This window comes from Lepus europaeus, chromosome X (assembly GCF_033115175.1).
Source record: "Lepus europaeus isolate LE1 chromosome X, mLepTim1.pri, whole genome shotgun sequence".
Taxonomy (NCBI): Eukaryota; Metazoa; Chordata; class Mammalia; order Lagomorpha; family Leporidae; genus Lepus; species Lepus europaeus.
The window spans coordinates 39,059,779-39,072,755 of NC_084850.1; the positions used below are offsets into that span (position 1 = coordinate 39,059,779).

General features: G+C 41.3%; 1 pseudogene; it reads right to left on the bottom strand.

Moving 5' to 3' along the window:
• Positions 1-11,848: 11,848 nt before the first annotated feature.
• LOC133752565 (large ribosomal subunit protein eL30-like) lies at positions 11,849-12,197 on the bottom strand (annotated as a pseudogene).
• Positions 12,198-12,977: the final 780 nt, after the last annotated feature.

Genomic DNA, 12,977 nt, shown 5'->3' on the forward strand with positions numbered 1-12,977 from the left:
GTGTGTCCCTTTGGTGTCAAGACTTTAAAGAAAGGCATTATCAGCAAGAAGCAGATGCGGATCATTAGTATTAATATTTCCACAGGCTGACTGCCTTCTGAGGGGCTTAGTGTGTCCTTGAGGACTTCTGATTACCTTGTGGCGGGGCGGGGGGTGGGCAATTGGGGAACAGGGGAGTCGACACACAAGCACATATGCTTGAAGAGTTCACAAAATGGTTTTACATCTGGTATCTTGCTTGAACCTCACCCCAAGTCTGTGAAGTCTACAGAGGTTATCACGCCCCGTTTCTGAAAGTGCAGCGTTCGAAAGCCCAGGCTTCCAGCTCCAATGGCCTCCCTCTTTCATCACAGCCCAGCTGCCTCAGGCCCAGCACCTTTGAGCACCATAACAGCTATTGCTGGGTTTGGCATCAGCTCTTCTTTAATATGCAAGGATGGAGGGGTAATCGTGAGCCTCCAAAGGAGGGATGCCAGGGCTTTCTTCTTCCCTTGCCTCCTCTGCTCTTTCTTCCTCTTCTTCTTTTTAAAGATTTATTTATTTATTCTAGAAGCAGAGTTCCAGAGAGAGAGGGAGAGACACAGAGATCTCCATCTGCTGGTCTACTCCCTAGATGGCCACAATGGCCAGGGCTGGGCCAGGCTGAAGCCAGGAGCTTCCTTCGGGTCTCCCATGTGTGTGGCGGGGTCTCAAGTACTTGGACCATATTCTGCTGCTTTTCCCAGGCACACAGAGATGGATCAGAAGTGAAGCAGCCAGGACTTGATCTGGCACCCATATGGGGTGCAGACATGGCAGGCGGTGGTTTTACCTGCTACGCCACAATGCCGGCCCCTGCTCTTTATTTCTTGCTTTCTTGAATCTTTATTGAAGGTTTTCAATCATACATGCATTGTGTCTATGAGATGGGCCTTTAAAAGTTTAGGAAAAAAAATGCATATCATGAAAACCCTATGCATAGGTTTCAAAATTGCTTTGTACCAAATTAAACTTTTCATTCCATTTTTGCCCAAACTTTTGGAAGTACCCTTGTTATCTGTCTCCTCTCTAATCCCAGGTAGTTCCTATGGATCTTCCTTTAAATTTCAATTCAAAAGTGTTTCTTAAATTTTTACACCTGCTCCCATATTTTTTGGCATTTTTTTTTTATTTTAAAGATGTATTTATTTATTTGAAAGTCAGAGTTACATAGAGAGAGAAGGAGAGGCAGAGAGAGAGAGAGAGAGGGATCTTCCATCCGCTGGTTCACTCCCTAATTGACCACAATGGCCGGAGCTGCACCGATCCGAAGCCAGGAACCAGGAGCCTCCTCCAGGTCTCCCACATGGGTGCAGGGGCCTAAGGACTTGGGCCATCTTCCACTGCTTTCCCAGGCCACAGCAGAGAGCTGGATCGGAAGTGGAGCAGCCGGGTCTCGAACCGGCGCCCAAACGGGATGCCAGCTCTGCTGGTGGCGGCTTTACCAGCTACGCCACAGTGCCGGCCCCGCCTGCTCCCATTTTTAATAAACACTTCACTTATCTTGCCATTCTTCTTTCTTCCCTGCCCCTTGCAATATACACTGGAATGTATACACCAGGGGTCATCCGAGAGTTCATGGAAAATGTCTATTACTAAAAAAACTATGTATGGTTTTCAAAATATTTTTTGCACCAAATTAACTTTTATACTGCTTCCCACGAACTTATTAAAAATAAAATTAAGGCCGGCGCCGTGGCTCAACAGGCTAATCCTCCGCCTTGCGGCGCCGGCACACTGGGTTCTAGTCCCGGTTGGGGCACCGGATTCTGTCCCGGTTGCCCCTCTTCCAGGCCAGCTCTCTGCTGTGGCCAGGGAGTGCAGATGGAGGATGGCCCAAGTGCTTGGGCCCTGCACCCCATGGGAGACCAGGAGAAGCACCTGGCTCCTGCCATCAGATCAGCGTGGTGCGCCGGCCGCAGCGTGCCAGCCGCAGCGGCCATTGGAGGGTGAACCAACGGCAAAGGAAGACCTTTCTCTCTGTCTCTCTCTCACTGTCCACTCTGCTTGTCAAAAAAAATTAATTTTACTTGTTTAATTTATTTGGAAGGGAGAGAGAGAGAGAGAGAGAGAGAGAGAGAGAACGGTATCTCCAAACTCTGATGCCCACTACAGCAGCCTGGACTAGGCAAAGCAGAAGCCAGGAGCCTGGAACTCAATCCAAGTCTCTCATGTGGGTGGTAGGTACCCTAGTGCTTGAGCCTGCTGCTGCCCAGGGTGCACGTTAGTAGGAAGCTAGATTGGAAGTGGAGCCAGTAACTCAAACCTGGTATTAGATGTGGGCATCCTCAGAGGCAGCTTACTCACTGTGCCAAATAGCTATCCTTCACGAGCTTTTTTTCTTCCATGAACTTTTTTTGCATACCCAATTGAGAGGTCAGATTTCTGATTTTGGTAGCCATCATCTTATCATTCCCAGGATCCGAATTTTTACAAATCTTTATTTCTGGTGTTAAGAAGTCAGTATGTGGGGCCAGCTTTACAGTGCAGTGGGTTAAGCTGCCTCCTGTGCTGCTGGCATCTCATGAGTGCTGATTCAAGTCCTGGCTGCTCCTCTTCTGATATAGCTTCTTGCTAATGCACCTGGGAAAGCCACAGAAGTTGTCTCCTATGTGGGAGACATGGATCCATGCTTTGGCCTGGCCTGGCCCAGCCCTGGCTGTTGCAACCACCTGAGAGCTGAACCAGTAGAACGAAGAGCTCTTTCTCTCTCCTGTCTCTGGTTCTCCCTCTCTCTCTGTAACTATGCCTTTCAAATAAATAAAATAAATCTTAAAATATAAAAGGAATCAGTGTGCTTATTTTTCTCTGCCACAAAAGTGATATAATATTTATAGGGCCTTTCAACCTATTCCCTCCCACCCTGCTCTGCTTCTGAAACATACACATAACCCCTTGAGGAATGCAGCTCTATTGGTATTTATCAAATTCATTATATTGACAACTGTTTCTATGTCCGTCCCATTAAACTGTGACATCCTTGAGGACAGGGTTGTAATCTGGTTTATATTGGTATCCAAAAGTGCCAAAAAGAAGGCCAGGTGTACAATTTGTTGAACAAATGAACATTCTATACTACTGTATCAGTTTCCCTATGTCTTGTTCTGTTTTTAGCAAAAGTACAAATTGAAAGTGTTTAAGATTCTTGAACTCCTGACTGTGAATGGTGTCAATGAAAATAATAAAGAGTTCCTCTCTCTACTCCCCCCATTCTGTCTATTTTCCCATTGAATCTGCTTAGGTTCTATATGCTTCTACTTGATTAATTATACACTTCCTTCTTTCATCTTGAATGTTTAAATTGACAGTAATTGCACAGTATTGAATGCATGACCTCTAAGAATTTAAGACTACTTTAAAAAGGGCTGGTTTCACACACTAATCTGCTGTCATACTAATCCTCAAGAGGGTTGATTCAGTAACTTAGAAGAGACTGCCATGTCAAACTAAAGGTTCAGATCAGCTCTAGTGATCAGCCTACCACCTCCACCTGAATTTGAAAATACTTTCACAGTGTTAGCTGTTTACATTTCTATTTGACCCATTAGACCCATGCACCACAAACCATCTGGAACCATCTGGAGTGAGGAACCAAGAATGTTCTCTTTTGCTTCTTTTCAATATCCAATAGTCAATAGTCAAACTTTTATAAAATATAATAAAAATAACTTACTAGACAAATTATTGTAACAAAGAAAAGTTTCTAGTTTTTGTTTTAGGGTAAACAGGCAGAGAATACTCTCTCAAGTTGCTGTAATATTCCTGACTGCTTACTTTCAATAGTTACACATCATGGACCATCATCAATCTGCAAAGCAAGCTATGAGGAGTACTGCATGACAGCGTGTGCTAATTCAGGCCTTTGCCAACTGTCTTTGGCTCCCCAGAGCCCGGCCTCCAGCATGCATCACAATTATCAACCACAAGTGAATGCATGTGTCCTGCTTTAAAGGAATACCAGCCTTTGTGGGAACGAGTCAAAAATGATGTGAGTAGGGGCTGGCATTGTGGTGCAGTGTGTTAAGTTGCAGATTGGGACATCTACTTTCCATATCAAAATGCCAGTTAAACCCTGGTTGCCCTGCTTTGCATCCAGCTTCCTGCTAGTGAGCCCAGGTAGGCAGTGGAAGATGGCTCAAGTACTTTGGCCCCTGCCACCCACGTGGGAGAACAGGATGGAGTTCCTGGCTCATGGCTTTGGCCTAGCCTAACTCTGGCTGTTGTGGCCATTTGGTGAGTGAACCAGTGGATGGAAGATCTCTCTCTGTCTAAGCGTGTGTGTGTTTCTGCCTCTCTCTCTGTCACTCTACCTTTCGAATACGTACATACATAAATCTTTAAAAAATGATATGAGTGAGCCAACATTGTAATTAAAGGCACAATCTCTTGAGACGGAGTTAGGTTTAAATTCTGGTTTGGCCACTTACCGGCTATGTGACATTGAGCAAGTTATTAAACCTCTCTGTGCTTCAGTTTCTTCATCTATAAAATGGAAAAATTTTTCTCCAAGTGATATTGTGAGGATTAGATGATGTGATGCATTTACAATACTTTGCAAAGTGCCTGGCACATAGCAGAAACTTGATAAGGTTGGCTAGTGTCACTATGTGACTGTCTTTTCCCCTTCAGATTGCTAAAACAGAATACTGTTAACTCAATGGTTTACAGACGACAGAACACTGTTTCTCATAGTTCTGGAGACTAGGAAGTCCAAGATCAAGGTGCCAGCAGATTTGGTGTCTGGTGAGAGCCTACTTTCTAGTTCATACATTGTACCTTCTCACTATGTACTCACATGGGGAGAGGGGCAAACTAGCTCTCCTGGGTCTCTTTTTATAAGGATACTAACACCAATCAGGAGGACTCTGCTTTCATAGCTAATCACCTCCCAGAAGCCTCACCTCCTAATGCCATCACTTTGGGGATTACAATTTCAACATAAGAACTTTGGGGCCACAGGAGCATTCAGACCATAGCAGTGACTAACAGATGGTGTCAATGACTCTTTCATTGCAGGTAAGAATGAAACCTCAAGTTTGCAGCCCTAGAGACATGTCACCCAGTGACTCCAAAGTGCTTCCTTCAGTGTAGCTCTGGCTGGGCAGGACTACTAAGGCAAGATGCCCTTTCTCTTCTCTCTTCTCCTGCTCAATCAGGTGATTTCTCCTTGCTCCTAACATGGCTTCTGCATGCAACCAAATCAGTCTCCTAACTACTTCCCTTGCACTCAACTGGCTAATTCTTATTTTGTGACATGTTCTCAAGACCATCTTCGACCTAGAATGCCCTCTCTTTCTTCTCTCTCACAGTCATTACCCTTGTTCAAAATCAATCTCCAAGTGAGCCCACAGAAGCAGTGGGTCTCAAACTTTAATGTGCACCTGTCACCTGGTAAATGGTTAAACATGCCTTTTTTTAAAGATTTATTTATTTATTTGAAGACAGAGTTTGAGAGAGAGAGAGAGAGATCTTCCATTCGCTGCTTCACTCCCCAAATGGCTGCAACAGCCAGAGCTGGGCTGATCCAAAACCAGGAGCCAGGAGCTTCTTTGGGGGGCTGGATCAGATTGGAGCAGCTGGGACTCAAACCAGCACCCATATAGGATACCCACGCCACAGGTGATGGCTTTATCCACTACACCACAGTGCCAGCTCCTAAACATGCCCTTTTTGATATCCACCCCAAATCCTGATTTAGTTCATTTGGGTAGGGTCCAGGAATTTGATTTTTTATAAAACCACTCTTCTCTCCACCCCTCTAACTTCTGGGGGACTCTGAGACATTAACTTTTTGGATCACTGACTGAGAAATACTGCTCAATAAGAAAACACTTGTTAATATCACTTGAATCAATTCTTTCTCCTGATTTCCTTAAATGCTTTTAATAAAGTAACACCTTATTAACTCAGTGCCATTAAGTTGGAATTCCTGATAATTGGAGAGAAGCCAGGCTGCCAAACAGAGAGGTGGGAGGCTGAAGATGAATCTCCCTTCAAGATGATGAGTAGAGCTAGTCATGCATATTTAGATAGGTGCTTAGTAATTCCTTGCTGATTTATTCACTGGCTTAAAGTTCCTTGATTAGTCCATTCAGACTTCATCCACGATATTCTCTTACTTGGATTATTACCCTAGCCTTTGGCCTGGTCTCCCCACTTCCACTCTTGCTACCTAATCACCCATTCTCCACAGAGATATTTGCATGATCTTTAATAAATAAAATTCTGGTATGTCATCTATCTGAATAAAACCTTTCGATAGATTTCTGTTGATCTTGGGATAACAAAATGCTTTATCAGGATCTACAAAGTTCTGCCAAGTCTGGTTCTTCCTGCTCTCCCAGCCTCATCTTCTTTCACTCTCTTCGTTTCTTTCCCATGACTAGGAGACAGTTCTTCCTGCTGCAGAGTATTCTCCCATTAGTGTGGAATGTTCTCAGCATCCCCTCCCCATCCTACACACCCACCCAAACACACTTAGTCAATCCCTACTCATCTTCTGGATCTTGGCTCAAATGTTTTTCCTCAGAGATATTCCCTGACTTCTTTCTCTAAGTCAGCTTTCCTTGCTACATGATTACACAGAATCATGTTTCCCTTCTTCAGAATATTGTGTCAGTTTGCGATCATACAATCATTATTATTAGTGTAATTATTTGTTAAAGCCCATCTCCTCTTCTAGCATAGTGGTCAGCATATAGTAAGTGCTTGATAAATATTTAAGGGAATAGACAGGATGAGTCACTCTTTTTTCCCTCCCTGAGGAGACCACAATGGTCCAAACTTCTCTATTTTCCTCCACAACGTAACACTATCTTGGCTCTGTAGGGGTGTGTGATGTGAGTTCAAAATCTCCTATAGAGAAGACCCCAGTCAAACAAACAAACAAACAAAGGCATCAAAACCTGACCGTTCAACGTTTAGGCCAATTCAGGAGACAAAACAAGCATGCCGTATGTACCAGGTAGTTTCTTTATTCCTAGATGCTTCCCAGGCATCATACAGTAGTGATGGGGTACTGGTTCAAGCCATTATGTTGCAGTTTAGCACTAGTAAATCTTCTTCGCCATCACCTTATCCAGCAAGTGCCCCTCTATACTCAGCATCTATGAATTTTGCTTTGATTAAGTTATGCATCCCACTCTTTCTGCTATGCATGCAATTATAGTTCTTGAAGTGAAATTAAGGAGGAGTGGTGAGAAGAAATTGCCGGTGAAGGTGAGGAGGAATGGGTGGAGTATGTGTGGAATCTCATGTAGAGTGATGTGATTCCTCAGCACCAAGTGCCATTTAGAATTTCACATGAGCCACAGTGTGTAGAACAGCCACCAGAAACCTGGACAGCTTCAGTTCAAATCACATCTAGATCCAAGAGTTAACTCTTTATACCGAAGCTTGTGAATCATCCGGTAAAATCTGAGACACAAAAAGATTCAAGACATTTGGGCTGGGGGAAATTGAAGGCCTGGATTTTTAAAAACTGAGATCGAGTCAGTAGGTTGCTTTTGCTCCCAGCATAGGTAAACGCCACATAAATCCTATGGCTCCAGATGGATGGAGGCACAGTGTGCTAATGCTCCTGTCAAGTGAAAACTTTAACTCTGGAGGAACGCGACAATTGAAATGATTTTCTAATGGGTCATAATTCTCCAAAAGTTCTAATATCACATACTGTCCCTGCAGTCCAGCTGACAAAAGACATGCTTTAGGAAGACTATAAAAGTGGCCCCACAATTACTTTATTTGCTCAAGTGTTCTCTATTTGAATTTTTTTCAATTATGGCCATTTTTAACTGTCCTTTCAAATGATGCAATTAGTGATACTCTTCAACATCTGAGATGTTGTTGGCAGGACCTGTGGATTTCAGCAGTCTGGGTAGCTTTCTGAAGGATTTGCAGAGCTATTTTAATATGATTTTACAAATGAGTGTGATGTGTGTGTGTGTGTGTGTTGTGAATTTTCCTTTTTAGTTCTAACTGGCAAATGGAATGAAAGTCAAGCAAAAGTAGAATTAATCTTGAAAATATAAAATGGGAATATACTGTCGAAGTGCTATACTTTTCAGAAAATCTTAACCCATTCTCAGTTAACTCTTATATATGAGTATCTCCATTTATCTCTATAATTAGCAAGTCTATTGGGAAATTTCTTTCCTTTGTGATACTGTGGTTTTATTCAATATGTAATTTTAAGTTTCTCAATAAAACCATCTGTTATGTAAAATAATCCTGTTTGCTAAAAATGCATTTAGAAAATGTTTGAAAAGTGCCCACTAGATAAAATTATTCATTGCCTACTGTCTTTTCCCAATATCCATTGAGAATATGCATGGAGGTTTTTAAAAAGTGAGGTAATCAGTGAAATCAGATGATGAGCTACTGCATAACCCAGTTACTTTGCCATGAATAATTGAATGATGGGTCAACATGGGCCTCAAAAGTGGTATTTATAGGGCTCAGCATTGGCCCAAGATGTAGACTGGTGTAAGATGTCAAGCCAATTATATCCTCCCTCAGAGAGAATTTCAATTTGAGGCTCAAAAACCCACCTCACTGGTCAGTAGTGAGAGAAGTGGAAGCAGAGACAGAATAGCTGAACTGACCTAACAGCAGAGCAGTAAAGGATATAGTAGTAGTACACTCCTTGTGAGGAGACAGCTTTTTATTGTTTGATGAACAATGGTCAAGTTCATTAGAAAGCTGTGTAGTTTGTTTATTTAAAATAAACTTTGATTACCTGAGATATGCTGAGCATGTCACCATTCTTTGTAACTTGGTTGTGCCTAGCACAAGGTTCAACTTTATAAAATTTTATGAAATCTAGCTATCAAGGTCGATCAAATTGAGGTTAAACAAAGATGAGATCCAAGGTGTCCTCAGTAGTGTCTAATGATTTGTAAATTCCACTTTACTTCCTATCAGAAAAGTTTTAGACTTCAATTATTAAAGTTTAATTCATGGTTCAGATGCTGTAATTTCTTCATATTTGCTGCTATCAACCACATCAACACTACAATACTGAATTATATGTAGAAAAAAGCCAGTGATGAGTCTGTGAGATGACAGGTACATTTCCAGGTGGTGTGTATAAAGTATTTGGTAAAATGACACTCCTAGGAATTAGTTGAAGGAAAGTTCCATGTAGTCACTCAAAACCCTTATGAGAGAAATAGCTTTTCTCAAATATTTCTGAAGACACCTTTAAATGTGTTTTCTATGTTCAGATTCTAGTATATGCACCTCTTCTGGATGAACCCTGCCTCTCTGTCCAAAGGCCTGGCATTGTGCTACTGTTTCCCTTACTTCTTAGGACAGTACCCAAGGCAGAGCTTTCTAGCTATGATTATTCCAAAATGAGGAAACTTAACCTAAATTAACCAAAGAAATGTAATCCCAGTTGCTGATTTTTCAAAAATTAAATTCTCTGTCCCTGGCATAATTTTTGTGTACTGTAGAATGCCTGGACTTGTAAAACTTACTGTAAGAATTTCCAAATAGTGGTAGGTTCAGCTAATCTACAGAACCAAAGTGGCTTGAAAGAAACTTTGACTCAACATTGAACTCTGTGGTCATACCATAAAACAAGAACAATAAAACCCACCACGCCAGCATACCCCTACATCCAAACATGAGAGTTGGAAGTCATCTCCTCCAGTCTCTTTCCTTTACATCATGGGTAAAGAATGAGATTCAAAGGGGGTTAATGCTACAAGGTATTGACATCACCCTTTGTTTGAATGATGGCATTATTTAACTGTTCTAAAAGGACTCTCTTGGGAGTACACTTACTAGTTATCTTGTTAGAAAAGATTTCTGTTTACCAATCACCCAACACTCCCAGTTCTATGCTTTACCTCTGTGCAGAATAGAAGTATTTTTCCCATGTATCTGCCTCCACTTTTGATGATTATATCTAAAGTTATCCCCAGAAAAACTAACATATATCCCTAACCAAAATGGTACTTCCTGATTTGTCCTATTCAGGTCTCATCCCTCTTTTAGAAAAACAGTATGTCTTATCTGGAAAAATTTTGAAATAATCTTGTCTAAAGACTCCCTAATGCCAGTCTGCAATCCAGCTGCATCTGAATTACCCGAGGGGCTTTTGACAAATGTAGACTTTTTTGACTTTAGTTTTGCTAAGCTTTTTATTACCAAAAAAATTCAAACATTTTTTAGAAAATGAGAGACTATCCCCAAGAACTCCCAGATGCTCAGCATCTAACTTCCACAATTAACCACCCACGGTCACTCTTGTTTCATTTATATCTCATCCAACTGCCTTTCTCCCTGGATTATTTTGAAGCAAATTTTATGCATAAATATTTCAAAATGCAAATATATATAATTCATAGGTATTTATTTTTCAAATACAGATTTCCGGAATTCTGATTTAGTGAGTTTTGAACTGGATGGAGGAATCTGAATTTGTAATAGGTGAAGCTGATATGTAAATCTGGAAACAGCTGCATTTTATTTTCATTTTCATATATAGAGAAAGAGAAGCTAAATAGAGAGGGGAAGTCACTAGCTGAAGGTTACTCTGTTGCCTTGTCACAGAAACAGGCTACTGTTTTGAATAGGGAAATATTCTGAAGCTCAGAAAAGACACTATTAGAATGGTAAGTGCTTTGAAAATAATGGGACAGAAACCAGGAGCAAGGAAGCAACTTTCTGAGATGTCAACTAAGCAATGAAGCCTTCGCAGTCCACACTGAAGTCTCATGCCTTTGAGCTCAGACTTCATTGACTGGACTACTCATCTGGAAGTTAATCACAGACAGCCTTGTGACAGCTCATGTATTATGGAATTGATTTCACTCTTAAATTGCCTTAACTCTTCAACTAGATTTTAAGCTTATGAAGGGTAGGGGCCTTGCCTGATCTGGCTTTGCACCACTCTCCTTCATAGCCCCAAAGAGAACCCTTCGTGGTATCCTGCCACATGTGATGTTTTTCTACAGTGCATTATTTCTTACCTTACCTCACTAAAGGATTCATTTGGTACACTACTGCGTTAATGTCTAAATGTAGAGAGAAACTGAGTGTGCCTTATATTGTCCCTGAATACAAGGACATTCATGCGCTGGGATGTGAAAGGTCCTGTTGAAATGTTCTTCAGTGGCTTGCCATCCTGCCTGGAATTGCCACTCTAGTCACCTTTTTAAGTGACTGGATTGAAACCCTAAGGTTCAATTAAGAATGCTAATCCAGAAGTTTCTTAGCATAAATTAGATGATTTTTTTTTATATATCATAAAGGATCACAGAGTCTGCTTGTGCTCCAGCACGTGCCTTCCACTACAACTTCAGGTCAGTAGCTCAATTACGATTCTCTAGTGCAAGTCGAGAGGCTGTTAAATACCAGATTAGTGGGAATGGGTTTCCTGAAAAGAGGCACAGTACAGCACGGGGCCAAGAATGCAGGTTTTGGAGTGACATGGATCTGAATCTCAGACCTGACTCTACCATTTACTACTTGCGTGACCCAACTTCTCTGAGCTTCTTTTCCTTTTTCTTATTATAAAACAAGTGGTTAATAATAAAATTTAACTTCATCTATTCATTCAACAAATTTGCAGGATCAATGTGTAAATTAAGGGCCTTCTATGTGCTAGGCTCTGTATTAGGCATTGGAAATAATACACATAACAAGGTCTCTGCACTCCTGAATTTAAAATCTGTATTTTAGGATTGTGCTGTGCCTTGAATGAAAAAATGCACAGGAAGAACTTAATTCAGAGGCTGGAGGTTGGAAACATTACAGCATTACTTATCTTTATTATTATTTTAAAGTCTTTTTATTTTAATTATTATTAAAGGAAAACTTTTCATAGTTTACTTTTCACAATCTGTTGTGACACACTTCTAATGATATCAGAATCCTTTGGATCTCTGGTAGCCTGGGCATACACTCTATAGTATTTTCCCTTCCCTGTGCCCAATTCAATGTTTTTGCCACTATTGTGATGGATACCAGTGTTGCCAACCTGCATAGTTCTTTATTACAATTTCCTCAAGGCTGCGTAGTTGTTGGCGAGGTTGGCTAGTTTTTTTTTTGCCATGTCTGACCATCTTCAAGGTCTGCTTGTGCCCCTGATTGGGCTTTCTACTTGTCATGCCTTGTTGGAGCATGGAGTTGATCAACTCCAATGACTTCATCTTCCTTATGGCCACCATCTTCCTGCCTGTGTGTATGATAGCTTCCAACCAAGAGCAGCCACAAGAGGGTCAGAAAGTGAGAAAGAAGCTTATTCTTTAAAGCAAACATCTAATACAGACTTTAAGGCCTCATATGCAACTACCCCATAACTGGATCCAGCCCTTTAACAAAATCTCCAAAAGCAAGGGCCTCAAGTTTCTGGAAGGGCCTCTTGGGTTCCCTTTAGGACTTTCCAAATGCTAGTGAGCAGGCAATCTTCCCAGTGTGCTCAGATCTCTTTTTATAGTTATTACTATCACCCAGAAAGGAAGGTGGATGGCACCACAGAAAGATATTTTATAATTTGCCCAAGACTCATGCTGTATATATAGTGGTAAAGAAAAACTCAGCCTTGGATCCCTCAAGCCTAGGGAAAAGCAAGAAGTAGCCCTACAAAAAGACCTCTATTGAAGGGAGAAAAATCTATTTCAGCCAAGAAGATATTCTTACTTAAGCTTTAAACCACAGCATACCAAAGGAAGTCCTGTTACCACAGCAGCAATGCCATGTCAGGGTCTACTCAAGGCAGAATGTTTACATCACGTGCGTTTGCATAACAGCTAAAGCGACATATGGTAAGTGATATGTAATTGAGGCAAAAAATCCCATGTACTTAAAGGATTAAAATTCATACAATCACAAGCAGAGAGGTTGGGAGCTCTTGCAATGAGTATCAACAGGCCTAATATTGAGAAATGATCAGCTAGTGAGAATTAACATGGAATTCAATGCACATAAAATGAGGAACAGTTACAAGA